We start from the raw sequence: 15564 nt of genomic DNA on the forward strand, positions 1-15564 counted from the left end.
CTCTGAACTGCTTGTCAAGATGGCCAGTGTCCTGCTATGCATGGTGCCCCTCGACCAGGCAGTGCCACTGGCTAATACAGGGGTGAATGTGCGGATGGAGGTAGGGGTGCGGGGGTGGGGGCTAGACGTGGGGACCGGCAGCCTAGCCTGGTTTCCCCATGGCAACACTTATCCAGGGCCACCGAGCTGGGTGACAATTGAGGCTGAACAGTGTGTCTTCTGAGTCCAAGTCCAGTGCCCATGCCCTGGGCCTCTATAGCACTTCCTGTTCTCTGCCTGCTCAGTCAACAAAAGGGCATGGAGGGCTTCTCAGGGGAGGCAGCAGATTTACTGAGGTGGGGCATGGCTAGGGAAGCCTATCGGTTACTGCCTGGTGACCTTAGATAGGTTACTTAACTTCATTCCTGAGCCTCGGTTTCCTCATCTGAAAAGTGGGAAGAACTCAACTGACCTTGTAGGTGGTTGGGAGGTCATGAGGTCATGTACATGGAGTTTCACAGACAGTGCTCCTACTCGTTTGATTCTGATCATTATTACCATGTCCTCCTCAGCCCCAGTCATGGGATCCATGGGAGGTCATGAGAGCCAGGCCCACAAACCACACTGGGTGCCGAATGCAGAGACTGAGGCAGAATCCTTAGTGTGGGCCATGTCCACGGCTGTAATTTGAGGGTCATGGTCCTATCTACTATTGTACCCTTTTGTTTTTGTGGCTTGGGAAGGGAGGTCTTGAAGGGAGAGGATCCAGTTGCTAGGCTAACCTTGGCTACCTGGGACAGATGCTGGAAATAGCAGCCAGCACTTCCACAAAGAAGCTGGGCTGCTCGCTGCAGAACGTTATCAGACACACAGTAAGTTTAGGAGCTGCTGCCTAGCCATGTGGGGGAACTTTCTCTTCTGTATGGCCTGAGGTCCACCCAGGGCTTCAGATCCTCCACCACAAGATGCTGTAGGTCCACAAGGGACCTAAGGGGTCCCTGTTCTCCAGCGTGCTTGCTCATCCTCATTTTCATGTCTAGTTCCCAGCCTGTCACTGCAGAAAGTCTAGCTCCCTTCTGTCCTCCCTGAAGGCTCAGAAGGCAGAGGAACACACATGGTCTGGGCGAAGACTTCCCACTTCCCACTGTCACCCTTGCTCCCTGTCCACATCTCATAGTGCACAGACACCTCCTCCCTCAAATCACTCATGATCCCTCGCACCCCATCACCAATCCCCCTGTCCTTAAGCCCCTTGCACAACTCCTAGACCTCTCCCTCTCAAGTGATGTGACTCTCCACATCCATGAGAAAAGCTCCAGCCTTGCAATCGCCACAGGTGCCCCCATCCACATGCATCTCCCTGCTGTGCCTGGACCTGGGACTGGTCTCCTCCTAGTTCTACCTGTTCTGAGAATTCACGCCATTGCCTCCCCTCCTCTCTCTGGCCCCTTCCCCCTCATCTCTTTTCTGTGAAATAAGGCTTCTTGGCCCGTCTTCATTCCAGCCAGTCGAACCCCCTAGAGGCCTGTGTTCCTCATAGCTCTGCCTCTGCCCCTATACCCAACCCTCAAGTCACTGCAATCTGGTTTCCATACCCAATGACATTTCCTCCTTTCTGTGAAACTAATGAACACCCATCATCCTTCTCCCCAGAGCCTGCGGCATCTGGAGCTAGCGACCAGTCCTTCTCAAAAGCTGTACATCCTGGGTATCTGTGATGTCTCACTCTCCTGCCTCTTCCTGTGTCTCTTCATCACTGTCACTCTGTTGCCTCAGAGGCCTCCTTATCCTCCAACAAGCTCTCACACTGGTGTTTTCTACACAGGCCTCCCTCTTTGGCTTCTGGTTTTGATTTGATTTTAACTCACTAGATATGCCAATAACTCTAAAATGTATACTTTTCTGAACCTGAGACCAATATATACAGGACTCTTCCACCTGAGCTTTCCTAAAGTATCCAGAAGTTCAGATCAGGGAAGGCTGAACTTGGAACCTCCTGCTATATTTCCAACTCTACACACTCAGCCACCTGGCCTGGAAGGCAAGGTTGTCTTGGGTTCTCCCGGACTATGACCTGCCTCTTCTCTTTTTTTTTTTTTTTTTTTTAAAGATTTTATTTATTTATTCATGAGAGAGGCACAGAGAGAGAGAGAGAGGCAGAGGGAGAATCAGGCTCGGCTCCATGCAGGGAGCCCGACGCGGGACTCGATCCCGATCAGGCCCTGGGCTGAAGGCTGTGCTAAACCGCTGAGCCCCCCAGGCTTCCCTGCCTCTTCTCTTCTTACCTCCTCTTCAATTGCCACACACCAAGGCCCCCAGATTCTGTACTTCCTCTCGCACCCATTTTTTGTTGCTTATGTCACTGCCTAGTCTGAGTCCTCACACTTCTACCTCCAAGCTGAGCCTCTGAAACCCAACCCCCATCAGCTACGTTAGTGTGTGAAAAAATGAGAAGCTGGGCACGCCATTTCCTTGCTTGAAACTGCCTGACCTGGCCATTTCAGCTGATCTTAAAATCCTACTGGAAAAATAAAGGGGCAAAGTAGCCAAGACAGTTCTTAAGAATAGTAGACATCTCACCTTACCAGATATCAGACCAAAACCCAAAACAATAATGATTCACATAGTTTGGTGTTGAGGCAGGGATAGAGAAACAGTTCAGTAAATCAGAAGGGAGAGCCCAGACTTGCTTCATGATGGTGGAGGCATTATACGTCAGTGGGGACGGAGGGTCTTTTTGGTATATAGCGTTAGAACCACTGGGAGAAAGATGAAATTAGAGTCCTTCCACCTTATATTACACAAGTGGATTCATGTCATGAATGTGAAAAGCAAAAATGCAAACTACTGGGAAAAACTAAGGCAATTATTGTGACCTTGGGGAAAGAATCAAAAAGTATAAACCCTAAAAGGAAAAAAAAATTGAATACAGAGGCACTAGGGTGGCTCAATCAGGTAAGGGTCTGCCTTTGGCTCAGATCATGATCTCAGGGTTCTGGGCTCCCTGCTCAGCGGGGAGTATGCTTCTCCTTCTTCTTCTGCACCCTGCCCCGCTCTTGCGCATGCTCTCTCTTAAATAAATAAATAAAATCTTTTTAAAAATTGAATACACTATATTGCATTAAACCTAAACATTTCTGCACCAAAACAAATAAAAGATAGCAAAAACCATGCTAAAAGGCAAGTTGTAGTCTGGGAGAAGAGATCTGTCATCCATATCACCAGCAAAGGATTTGTGTTGAGACACATAAAGAATTTCAAATATTAGTAAGAGAGAGACAAATCACACAGAGAAGTGGGTAAAGGACACATGTGGGAAATTCACAGAACTCCACATGACCAACAACTACAAGGAAATGTGCTTAACCTCACTGGGAATAACGGGAATGCAAATTACATAGCACAAGTGAGAAAAAAACACTTTTACCTTATTAGATTGTAAAAAATTAATTAGCCTGACAATATCAAGCATTGGCTAGGATGTGGAAGGATGGGAACGCTAGTTCAGGGCTCAAGGGAGTGTCAAACATTTGGAAGGCAATTAGCAGTGTCGAGTAAAGGGGAAGATGCCATGCCTCTGCGAGCAGGCGATTCCAATTCACAAATAGGGAGGCAGCACCTCAAGAGCTTAAGCTTCAGGGTCAGGAGCTGGTTGGCAATGTAACCAGGTTCAAGTCTAGGCACTGTGAATCCATGGAGTAGACACCTGGGACCGCCTGCCCACCACTTCCTCCAGGAATCCCCCTACCCACCACTGATGGGGTCACAAGGGAGACAATGCAGACCAACATAGCCTTGCTCTTAGCCCAGGGCATGAATAGACACCTTCCCCAGGATTATCAGATTTGAGCCTAGAACATGTTTGAGGACAATCACATTTTGGCGGTGAGAAAAAAAAACCTAGACACTGTCGATGACCATGTTTCCCTGCTTATGGAGAAGAAAGCCGGTCTGTGGAGAGAGACCCATAGAAGAAGCCAAAAAGCCAGGTGGGAGGGAGTCCTGTTTTTGATGTCCTACAGCCCAGTGCGTCCTGTCCCTCCCTCCCTGGCTGCTCAGCCCTTCCATCTCTCTTCCTTGTAGCCCAAGGAACTGAGCGAGGGGGCCCCACCATACCACACTGCCTCTTGGTGGGCTGCCTGGGTGACCTGGCCTGGTGACAGGAGACAATGGGGGCTGTCTGAGGTCTCAATTCCAGCCTGCACATGGTGTCTCAAAAAGAGGCTCTGGACTTTGCCAACCAGAGATGGCCCATGGAAGGCCTTTGAGGAGTGTAGTGTGTGCAGGTACTGAAATTGTACTTAAGCTTAGTGTCTGTTTGCATCTTCCTGGGAAGGCACTCCACACAGTCATCATCTCTAATTGTTAACCAGGGAATGTACCAGAAGCGTCTGGAGAGTGTGTGAGAAGTGGAGTTTCTTGGGCCCCTCCTGGAGGTTCTGATTTCATTGGCTTTAAGGAGAGTCTGGTCATTGGTCTCCGGGTGACGCTCGTGTGCCCCCCAGTGAAAACATTCTGCTCAAAAGCAATCTACATCCTGGAGGAAATGTCTTGTGTGGTTGCTACAGAGAGGAAAGGGAAGAGTGGAAGCCATCCTGCTTTGTTTTTGTTTTGCACATATTGCTCAATAAATGAATCCATGCGGAGGGGGGAATTCGCCTTGTTTATCAGTGGCACGGACGCAGGATTACACTGCCTGAGTCACTCTGGCTCCCTCCGTGAGTTCAGAAAGTATTCTGTAAAGGTCAGCTTGCATTGCTCCGCCCCCTGTGGTTTGAACTGGAACTCCACTCCTCATGCAGCAATAATAGTGGTGATAATACGGCTGAGTGTTCCGCACTGGGTCCCGGGTACTGCATGCCATCCGTGTGTGTGTGTGTGTGTGTGTGTGTGTGTGTGTGTGTATGTGTCTCCCAGCAGCCTCCCGTTTCATAGGTGGGAAAACCAGGGCTTATGCAGCTGCCACGTGCAGGACTTAAACTGGGATAGTGGTGGCGGGGTGGAGGTGGGGGGCAGGCATTAGTGCAAACCTGAGGCAGAAGAAACAGTGTCACATTTGAGGTGATCTGATAGAAGCAGGTGGCACTTCCTCCAGGAACTCTGTGCTGGGTAAGGTGCAACTGTTGCTCTTGCAGATGAAGGTGGAGAGAGTAACGTCTATTATGCACCAGCTGTGTACTAGGCCTGTCCAAAGACTTCAATATCCTATTTCATTGACTCGTATGCAGTAATTTTATAATTGCGATTTTAAAGGGACATCTGAGGCACATCAGGTCACACGCTGGAGGGATGCTGGCTTTGTTCCCTTAGCTGGCCATGCGTGCCTAGAGAGCTGGAGTCTCCAAAGCTCTTCTGGTAACCTCCTCTGCTTCTCCACTCTCTCCTGCTCACTCCCCTTCTCACCTCTCTCCACGTGCTTCCTGCATCCTGGCTCTGATCCACTTGTTCCGGCTCTCCTACACCTCTGGACTTGCCTTGGTTTCTTCCGCCTGATTCTCCCTCCAAGACAAGGCCCAGATCTGCCTTCCTCTTCTTGCTGCTTTGGATGGCCTTGGGAGGCATGCCTGGCCTCAGATGGCCCTCAGCCCAGCTGAGGGGAAAGGTGGGAGGCCCAAGTAGAAGAGGCTATGATCTCCCTGGGTCCAGGGTCCAAGCTGATGCTGCTCTGGGTGCCCCAGGGCTCAGCCACTCCCACCCCCTGCATTGTTGACCAATAGCCTGGTCTGACGCTGATGCAGAAGAATTTCCATTCATTTGGGATCTAGGGATGGGGGTGGCAGTAAGTGATGCTCTCTGCTACTAAAAGGCCTCATGTTCCTGCCTCACTAAGCCTGGGGTGACCACCATGTGACAGCACCAGGGACATGTGTCTTCTGGGACTGTTTCTGAGCCAGGCAGTTGGCAAGTTTGTTTCTCCATGTCCCCTGGGGCAAGGGCAGGGGCAGGGGCAGGAGCAGTGATAATGAGCCAGGGTTCTGGTCTTGCTTTGCAGAGCGTGGTCCCTGCTGCCCGGTCTGATATGGCACGAACAGCTGGAAAAACTGACCATGTGGCTTGACTATCTCAGAGGATTGCTCTATTTTTCCTCAGCATAATTTTTCCATGAATAATCTTTAAAGCTCTCTAAGTGGCTGTTTCTTTAGCAGTTTTATTGGAACATATGAGAACTGACAGTCTCTGTGGGGAATGAGATATCATGTTGAAAAAAAAATCTGGTTTTCATTACATTTCTCTGAAGAAACCAACAGGCTGCCCAACAGACCACTCATTGATTGGAAGAGAAAAGAGCACAGGGCCTTCTAGCAACTGCTTTGCAGCAGGCGGGAGTTAGGATGATGAATGATCCAAAGAACTCAGGATCCAGAGGCAGACAGACCTGGGCTCCAGTGTTATCTGTTGTTTGCAGGCTGAATGACCTTGGACAAGTCCCCTTGCACCTCTGAGCCTCATTCTACATCTGCAAAACAGGAACAGGGGCCTGATGTGGCAGTCCCCTATAAAGAGGAAATGGTATAGCATCCCTTCGTCCTTCCTGCAGCAAATGGTTCCTGACCTTGTGCCAGTCTCGAGCCAGGGGGCTGGTCAGCCACACCAGATTAGAGAGCTGATGTTTTACTTTCATGGGGTTCACAATCAAGTGGGGAAGAAAGACAAGTATGCAGATGATTACACTCAGGAGGGACACATGCTTTGATCGGAAGCAATAATAGATACGATAATAGCAATAGCTACAACAATAGTAGGACCACCATGACAATAATGATGGTGGTAATGGTGACAGCTGACATTCTTTGCACATCTACGTGTGCCAGAAACTGTGCTAGAGGCTTTACACAGGTGCAATGACACTGTCTCCCAGGCCCTGCTGTTATCTCAACACTACAATGAGGGACTTGAGGTCAGAAGGGTTACGGAGCTTGCCTAGGCAAGCAGCTGGTGAGCAGTGGAGCCGTGAGCAGTACATCTGAGAACACAGGAAGGTCAGAGAGGAGCTGGACGGTCTGACATCCAGGCTGTCACAGTAGTTCCAACTGAGGCAGTGGCGTATGCAGAAGGAGCAGCAAGAGCATAGATCCCGAGATGACAGACAATGGAAGCGACTAGAGAAACTGCAGGAGGCCAGCCTGGCAGAAGAGCTGAGGGCAGGGACAGTGGCTATGGTGGGGGGCAGCCAGAGCTGCAGGGCCATGTGAGAAGCCTAGAGTTTAATGAGGGGAAGGTGTGGAGATTTTTAGGAGGAGTGGTGATGTGTTCAAATTCCTACCCTAGAAAGTTCACTCTGGCAAAACAAAAACAAAAACAAAAACAAAAACAAAACAAAACAAAACAAACAAACAAAAAAACATGGATATGGCCAAAAACGACAGGTTGAGAAGGAGAAATGAGGAGAGGTGTGTAGGAGGTGGACAGCAGGGGTGTGTTGGGAGAGGGACCCAGAGAAGCCTCAGTGGAAGCTGGTACTGTTCACTTAGGAAGCAGGTTTCGGGGGCTGATGAGAAGTTCAGATTGACACTGATGTCTGGAGGCCATGGGGTGCAGTGTTCAGGAGACAGATAGCACTGGGGACAGATATATCCATCCAGAGCTGTAAACTCAGTGAGAAGAGGGAAGGCCTGGGACAGAACCAACATTTGTGGGATGAGAAAAGGAGACAGGCTAAAAAGGAACTTGTGTAGAACCAGGGTCAACAGAACAAATATTTGAGAAAAATGTCATTTGAAATACATGGGGAGAGTGACCCTGGGCTTCACTTGTAATTCTAACGGAAGGCTCCAGAAGCCATGCACGGTTTCCCTGGCCAGCAGCCCCATCCTCAGCTGTCACTTCTTCCCCCTCAGAGGCGCCTTGTGCCGTCAGCACCCATCTTTGGGGCTGGAAAACACAGCAGTGGGCTCCTTCCCTTGGGTCTGGGTTTCTAGGGAGAGCAAAATGGAGGGGCCTAGTCTGTCGGCCAGTGCCAAGAGCCAGCGTCCTCCTCTGCCTGCTCATGTGGACCACAGCAGACCAGCCTGAAATGTCCCAGAAGCGACCTTCTGCTCAACCAGATGTTTCCCTCGGGAGAAGGGAGAAATGGAGGCAAGAGCTATTGACCTTCTCCCTTTTCCAGGGGTTAAATTCAGTGCTGCTGGCACATATGTCCTGAGTTCCCAGAGAGGGTGGTGACCTCCATCCTTGGGGTCAGGCACTCCAGTCACTCGCTCTCCAGAGCCCCATCCACTTGTAACTAAGGAATGAGATGTGATTTCCTGTTGACTAGAGTCTCCCACCAGCACCAGCTCAGGGAGTCGGGGGCTGTTCCGGTCTTAGTGCGCCCAACAAATGCACACTCCAGCCGTGGTGTTCTGGCTACAGAGGGGCAGGCTCTGTAGAGGAGGATGGGGTGCCTGGTTCCCATGGGTTTCCAACAGCATCCCCATCCCTGCCTTGGGTCGGCACTGCCCAATCTAAGCAGTCTGGCAGCTGGCTGCCGCTCACGGGGTGCTTTTCAAGTCTTGCACACTTGAAATTAATGGGAGGTAACTGTGGCAGAGGGGACTTGGAGTCCCAAGACTCAAGTTTCAGTCCAGCCTCTGCCTGGGCTGCTGGGAGCTCGGCATCTAGTCTCCTTGGCCTCCTCGCTCTGCATTGGAGAAGAGAAGCAACCACAGCTGGATCTGGAGCTTCTGACCATACCACTGCAGCATGTGGCACATGGGGTGTACTTCCTCCCAATTTGAAGGGGGAGGGTTTGTGTCTCCTGGCTTCTTTATTGTGTGCTTCGAGTCCCGTTCCCAGAGTAGAACCTTGGGCCCTCTCGGGGGCTGCCAGGGCCCCGTCTGGGGCTGCCAGAGTGCTCTGGCACTCGGAGATGTGGGGCCCTCTACACAGAAAGCCTTCCCTGGCCAGGTTTCATGGTCGAGCCTGGGAGCCAGTCACTGTTACACTCACACACATTCTTTGTTTCTCATACATGCAGCCCTCACGGGTCCTCATTGTGAGCCAAGATCTGTCTCTCACACATCACTCAGAATGCCCCGGTTCATTTCTTTATGAAAAATGGCATCTGATCCCCCTTCAGCAGTGGTGAGGCCCAGATGCTTTCTCCCTGGAGTCAGAGCAAGGAATGCCAGGGAAGCCACTGGTGCCACGTGCAGAGTGAGGCCAAAGCGGAGCAGTAGAGTCAGACAGAAGTGGGCTTGCATCTCTGTTCTTTTGCTTGACCCTGACACAGCAGGCTACTAAGATGAGAGTCAAGGAACAGAGTAGATGTAAACTTCCAGAGTGAGGAGGCAGACACTGGCTTCTCAGCTCTTGAGCACCTCACCTGAGCCCTTCCCCATTCTGAGACTCTAATGGAGGAGCTTATGGAAGGGGGAGTCCCCACCTCTGCCCATGGGGTGCTGTCTCCTCCTGCTCACTATCTACAGTGGAAGGGGAGGTCTCCCCAGACCACCTGGGGAGCCTGAAGTATGTTCCCAGCAGTTGGGAGACCCAGGGGACTCCTAGTACCTTACACAGGCATGGGAGCCAACACGGCCCCAGCCTGAGGACAGTGGTGGCCACAGTAGGGTTAGCTGCATTTGCAAGTCTATCAGGACGAGGATGGATGTGGCCTCCCTCTGACCACAGTGGCCCCCTATGAGGAGAGTTTGCATGGAGTTAAGGGTTTGCATGGAGTTAAGGAGCTGGCAGAGGGCACAGACTCTGTGAAGGAGCTGCAGCGGTCCCAGAATGGATTGGCACATGCCCAGGTCAAGGGACCTGTGGGATCTCTGAAAAACCCATGCAAGTGCTCATGTGTGGGAGCATCAGGGTACTTGATCATCACCTGGAGGATTCTAAGACAGCAACTCCCACTACTAAGACTGCATCCTTTGCCCCAGGCCCTGAGGTTAGAAACCCACAGAGACAGAGAAAGTCCTGGTGGAGAGAAGGGCCAAGCACCCTCAACCATGACCATGAGAGGTCAGGCCCCAGGTTCCTACCTCTTCACCCCCAGCTAAAGGGAGTGAAGATTTAATGCCAAATCCGGTTTGGAATTGTGATTCTTACATAGAACCAGCTTTTGAAGAACCAAGCAGGGACAGTGTGAGACTCAAAAGTATCTCTTGAATGGCCTGGATATGCCAAGGCTGTCATCCGGGGCAGCAATGACTGCATAGACACTGTACTTTCTATTACTGTACTGCATGGGCACAAAGGCAATGGGGCAGGGCCCAGAGTACTCTGGGAGCCTCAAGTGCAGCCTGCTTGTTCCACACATGAGATACAGGGGACGAGTCCAGACCCCTGGGCTTAGCACCTGGCTCTGCTCCTCTCTCCATACGTGAGATGAGGGAGCGAGTGCCCCAGTACCACCCCTACAGAATGAGGATATCAGACCCTCACCTCACAGGGTAGTGTGAGGGTGCTGAGTGAACTCACAGGAAGCGCTTACAATAGTGCCTGGCAGTGAGTATAGGTTCAATGCACGCTAGCTAGCTATGGCTCCCGCAATCATCACCACCACCACCATCACCACCACCACCACCACCACCAGCAGCAGCATCTTTGAGCCTCTGTTTCCCTACCATGAACCAGCTGGTGTGGTGATTTCAACACATGTCCACAAATTCTCAACACTGCCCCCGTTGAGTGGGTAGGGTCTGTGTCCCCTCTCCTCAGATCTGGGTGAGCCCATGTGGCTGCCTTGACCAACAGACTGTGGCAAAAGCAAGGCCACCTGACTTCTGAGGTGGGTCACACAGGTGCCATGACGCAGCTTCCACTCTGCTCTTGGGACATTCGCTCTGGGGGGGACGCTGCTATGCTGGAGCTGATAACTCTGAGGCTGCCATATGGTAAGGAAGCCCAAGCCACGTGGGAGGCCACATGTACACGTGCTCTGCCCCAGCTGTAGCCTCATCAACAGCCAGTGCCACACATGTCCAGATGATTCCAGCCCCCTAGGCACTGAGTGCCTCTGAACCTTCGACTTCCGGCAGAGGGCGCAGATAGATAGGGTGAAGCAGAGACAAACCACGCTGGCTGGGTCCTGCCCTGTTTCCTGACCTGCAGAACCCGTGCTCATAACAAAATGGCGGTTCGGTGCCACTAGGTTCCAGGTAGCTGGTTATGCAGCAGTGGTACCTGGTGCAGCTGGTGAGTGAGGAGGGCCCTCTGGCTCCCTGTCCCCTGCTCTGTCGGCTGTGTCATGCTGTCCCTCCATCAGAACAGAGTCAGAGCCTGTCCTGTGCTGGCCATGAGCCAGCAATCCTGAGTGGTGAGCATGTGCTAGGTGCTGTGCTGAGAAAGGCTTTCCTGGCACAGCCTCAGTCCTGTGAGGTAAGCCTACGTGAGGTATTTATTCTCACAGCCATGTCATCGACAAGAAAACCGAGGCTCAGAGAGAGTAAGCTGACTGCCCAAGGTCCCACGGCTAAGAAGTGCTGGACCTGGGCTGTGAACCCAGGTCTGCCTGACTCCAAAGCAGGGCTTTTACCCAAAAGACAGTAAGAAAAGGAAGACATAAAGGTATACGGAAAGCAGGTCTGAAGGTAGGAGTACAGAAACCGGAGGCCTGTGCTGAGGTTTTCCATGGCCTTGCTTTGCTGCCAGGGACTCTTGAGAGAAAACCTGTCAGTTGGTTCAGCCACGTGGAGGCAGAGCTGACTGAATCTGGAAATGTCTTCATCAGTTTCAAGGCACACACAAACATTACTTGCCCTCTCTGGGGGTCAACGTTCTTTATGATTTTTGCTCTCCAGGAAAATATTAGTTCATTTATATAAATGAAACATTACATACGGGGGGGATGGGGATTGAAAACGTGGCATTCCTGGCCCTTTATCCTTCACAGCCCAGAAACTGAGAAGGTTTCTCCATTTCCGTTCTCACAGTCTATTTGTTGGTGCAGGGCTGCCAGCACGGCCACTCCCCAGGGTGGAGAGTGGGCAGCTCTGTAGGCCGCGGGGGCCATCACAGACATGAAGGGCACAGCCTCGGCTCGGGACCACGTTGACGTTGACCTCTGAGAGACCCAAGTCCCCAGCTGTTCCCAGGGCCAGGTCAGCAGTCCTCAGTGCCTGAGGCAGGCGAACTGGTTAGAGAAGCGGGCACAGCTGTGAAGGGTCAGGGAGACCAACAACCACCTTGGTCTTGCTACGCTGGCCTCCTCTGGCTCCTTCTTGTGCCACACCTCCCTGCCGTCTCATGGCTTTTGCTGCCAGGCTCCCTGCTAAGGGCTAAGCTCCACCTGGGCAGGTCTTTGCCTGGTTCCACTGGGTACCTAGCTCATTGCAAGGGCCTGTCACAGCAGGCCCCTGGCATGTATGTCCTGAGTGCATGAACCAGTGAGGGCATCTTGGGTCCTCTCCTTGGCAGGTATGGGGATGGGTGCCCAAATGCTGAAGAGGGAGCCCAGAGCTGTAGCTCAAACCCCCATCCAAAGAGCTGAGGGAGGCTGCGTTCCTCCCATTCTTGGGACTGCAAGAGGCACATTCCTGTCCCTGGGCCTGGCTGGGCTCCTGCCACGCAGCCTGGTCTGATTGCCAGATGAGGGGAGGCTTCCCGGGAGCTGCTCCTCTGGCCCTCCCCTCCACAGCACCCCTTGGCTATCCCAGGCTGTGGCAGCACCCGCCTCTCTGTCCTCAGAGAGGCTTCGAGGCTAAGGTGGGAAGCCAGGACCACTGAGCACATCGGAAGCCTTCCAGATGCTCCCAGGCCCTCTGGTGATCAATGAAAACCTTAATATCCTGCTTCCAGGGCAGGAGCCAGGGCTTTGGAAAACTGGTGGAAAACACTCCTGTGAGCCGGGCTCACAGCACTGTGTGAAAAGTGCCGCATAAGCACTTTCCCTGAAGGGAGTGCGGAGTCAGCAGTCGGCAGCCCTGGAGCTGCCTGCCTCCCAGAGCCCACTGCCTGAAGGCCCGGCGAGGAGCTTCAAGGCCCGGCGAGCGCAGTCGACCCCTACGGCCCCTCTGTGCCAGGCTCGGGGCCCTCCCGACAGGGTCCTTACTGTGGGACCTGCACAGACAACACTTCAGTTCCCACAGGCGGAAGCGCCGTGGAGAAGGACAGACTGGCTCTGCAAGAGTGTAGAGCACTGGGTTGGCAAGCTTTCTGTAAAAAGCCAGATGGTGAGTATTTTAGGCTTTGGAGGCCATAGGTTCTTTGTCCCAACCACTCAACTCTGCCACTCTCATGGAAAGCAGACACAGACAATATGTCAGCGGATGGGTGTGGTGTGCTCCAATACAAAAACAGGGGTGGGCTGAATTTGCGCCACAGTTTGCCAATCCTAGTGTCACAGGGGCCTGATGTGGGGCGGGAGGGTGGGGGTCAGGTGGGAGGAAAGCACCCCTGAGGCAGTGATGTTTCACGAAAAGCTGAAGGTCGATTCAGTGACAGAGGCACAATCATAATGTTGACGACAATCACATCATCCTAATAAAGTTACACTTGATGAGAGTGTTCTGTGTATCAGGCACTGTACTAAGTGTTTCACAGACATGGTCTCAATAAACTCCCACAACTACCATGGGAGGGAAGCATATGATGCGCACTTTACAGATGGAGAAACTAAAGGCTTGGTGGGTACGCCGATTGTTCTGTTTGCCCCCTCAGAAGCCAAGTCCTCCTCAGCTCAGCAATCACTGGAGTTGGTGACACTTTTTCTTTCCTAGGTCCCTCAGCCTAGAGGCACTGGTGCCTTACTATTCTGTACGTAATTCTCATTCCAGCTCCATTAAAGTCTCTTAATATGACCTGGGGTAGGGTGGAGGGAGCAATTCTGTTTCCTGCCGGGAATCTGACTGATGCTGGTGGCTGGTTAGTTTGCTGGGTTCTGGCCTCACATGGCCAATAAGTGGCAGAGCCAAATGGAGGTGACAGTGGCTAGAACAGGGAAGTCTGGTGGACCCTGAGGAGGCTAGGCGAGGGGCTGCGTCCTGGCTCCCAGGCCCTGGTTTCCATCATAGGCAGGGGTCAAAAGTCAGTACAGCTCCTCCTTTCCTGCCCGGGGCTCAGTGAGAGGGCCGGTTCTTGAGGCTCCCAATCAGCAGTGTTAGCTTCCTGAGCCTGGCTCTATGACCTCCGGCCTAGCAGGAGGAGCTGGTACAGAACTGGGCCAGAGGCAGAGGTAGGGCCCTGGTCTCTTCTTCAGGGAGGAGGTACTGAGGCAGGTGCTGGTCAAGTGAAGGGACCATCTGGGTCAGATAGATGCCTAGAGGGAAGGGGATGCCTCTGCTGCCATCTGTCCCGATAATAAGCAGCCTGCAGGCTCACTCAGTGGCTGAGGCTTGGGGAGGCAAGGCCAGCAGGTGAGGCTGCCTGGGTGTGCGGGGCACTGGGGAGGAGGAGGCTCTCTGAGGCTCAGGGATGAAGCTCCAGCAACAAGACCCCTCTTGTGCTCCAGGCTACTGTGCACCAGAGGCCCACCTGGAGCCTCAACCTAGTCCTTCCTCCCTTTCATCCATTCGTCCATGAACTCTGGGAGGCTCAAGCATCCGAGGAGCACTAGCATTGTGCTAGGTGCTGGAGGCTCAATGGGAACTAAGTGAGGCTCAGTGACAGACAAAGAGAATACTTACAAATGGGGGAGTCATACAGAAACAAAGAGCTACAATCAGGTCTCTGTGAGTTTAGAACAATGAGCAAGAGCAAACCATAGAAACACGAGGGAAAGGCATTCAAGGTACACGCAAGGGGCCCGGCTGGTAAACTTTCTAGAGGCCTTGCTTTTCTCAGGCAGAGATGAGGCTTGATTTTGGCATGTGGACAGAGTCACTTGAGAGAGGTTGAGCTGACCCCTCAAGGCAAGGCTAAGACCTTCCCTCTGCCATCTCACTTCCTGGGCCATGCTTTGCCTCCTCATGGCTTTTGCTGCCTGTCTCCCTGCTAAAGCATGAGTGGGCAGGTCTTTGCCTCATTCCACATTCTCCCTGCTCACTGTAAGTGTCTGGCTTCCAGCAGGCCCTTCTGTCTTTCTGTGCCCAATGGCTCCTGCACGCAGGAAGAGGGAAGTGGGGACGGGCCAGGTGCAGCAGGGGCAGAGGTGATGGAAGCATGTAACAGGAAGGGGGGCTGGGAGAGGAGTCCTCTGGCACTGTCCAGAGGGTAGAAAGAAAGCATGACTGAGGGGACTTCTTGGTACATGGGGAAGGCCAGAGGCTTGGCTTATCCTATTAAGGTATGTTAGCCAGGTAAGGCGGCAGAGGCCTCTTACCCAAACTAATTTGAAGGAGACTCAAGGGCAGAATGCTTTTTGATTTGAGCCCACTCTGCTCCAGAATTTTGGCATTACCTCCAGAAGAAACAGTCTTGAATGGTTAGTGTTTCCTACTGTTTCTTCTACAGCCCTCAAAAATTGCTTTAGAATCCTGCTGCTATTTCCTACATCCCTCTGATGGGAATCCTGCCCCTGTCCCCCTTAATCACTAGGGCCACTGTGCATATGTCCCAAATATGCTAATAAAGCTGATGCTCCAGAAGGGTGAGCCATCCGTGTCTGGGGGCACCAAGTCCCCCGGTATCCTGTGCATCCCTGCAGGGCACATCAACCCGAGCCCAGGCAGAGTGCCCAGTGCTAGGGGTCCAGGTGACTTGGAGAAGAACCTAGGGTTTCCT

General features: G+C 52.5%; 1 protein-coding gene across 11 annotated transcripts in view; it reads right to left on the reverse strand.

Annotated features, from left to right (window-relative positions):
• RALGPS1 (Ral GEF with PH domain and SH3 binding motif 1) overlaps positions 1-15564 on the reverse strand; it is a 295268-nt gene that overhangs the window by 29858 nt on the left and 249846 nt on the right. The gene's annotated exons all lie outside the window — the stretch shown is intronic.

This window comes from Canis lupus, chromosome 9, assembly GCF_003254725.2.
Source record: "Canis lupus dingo isolate Sandy chromosome 9, ASM325472v2, whole genome shotgun sequence".
NCBI lineage: Eukaryota > Metazoa > Chordata > Mammalia > Carnivora > Canidae > Canis > Canis lupus.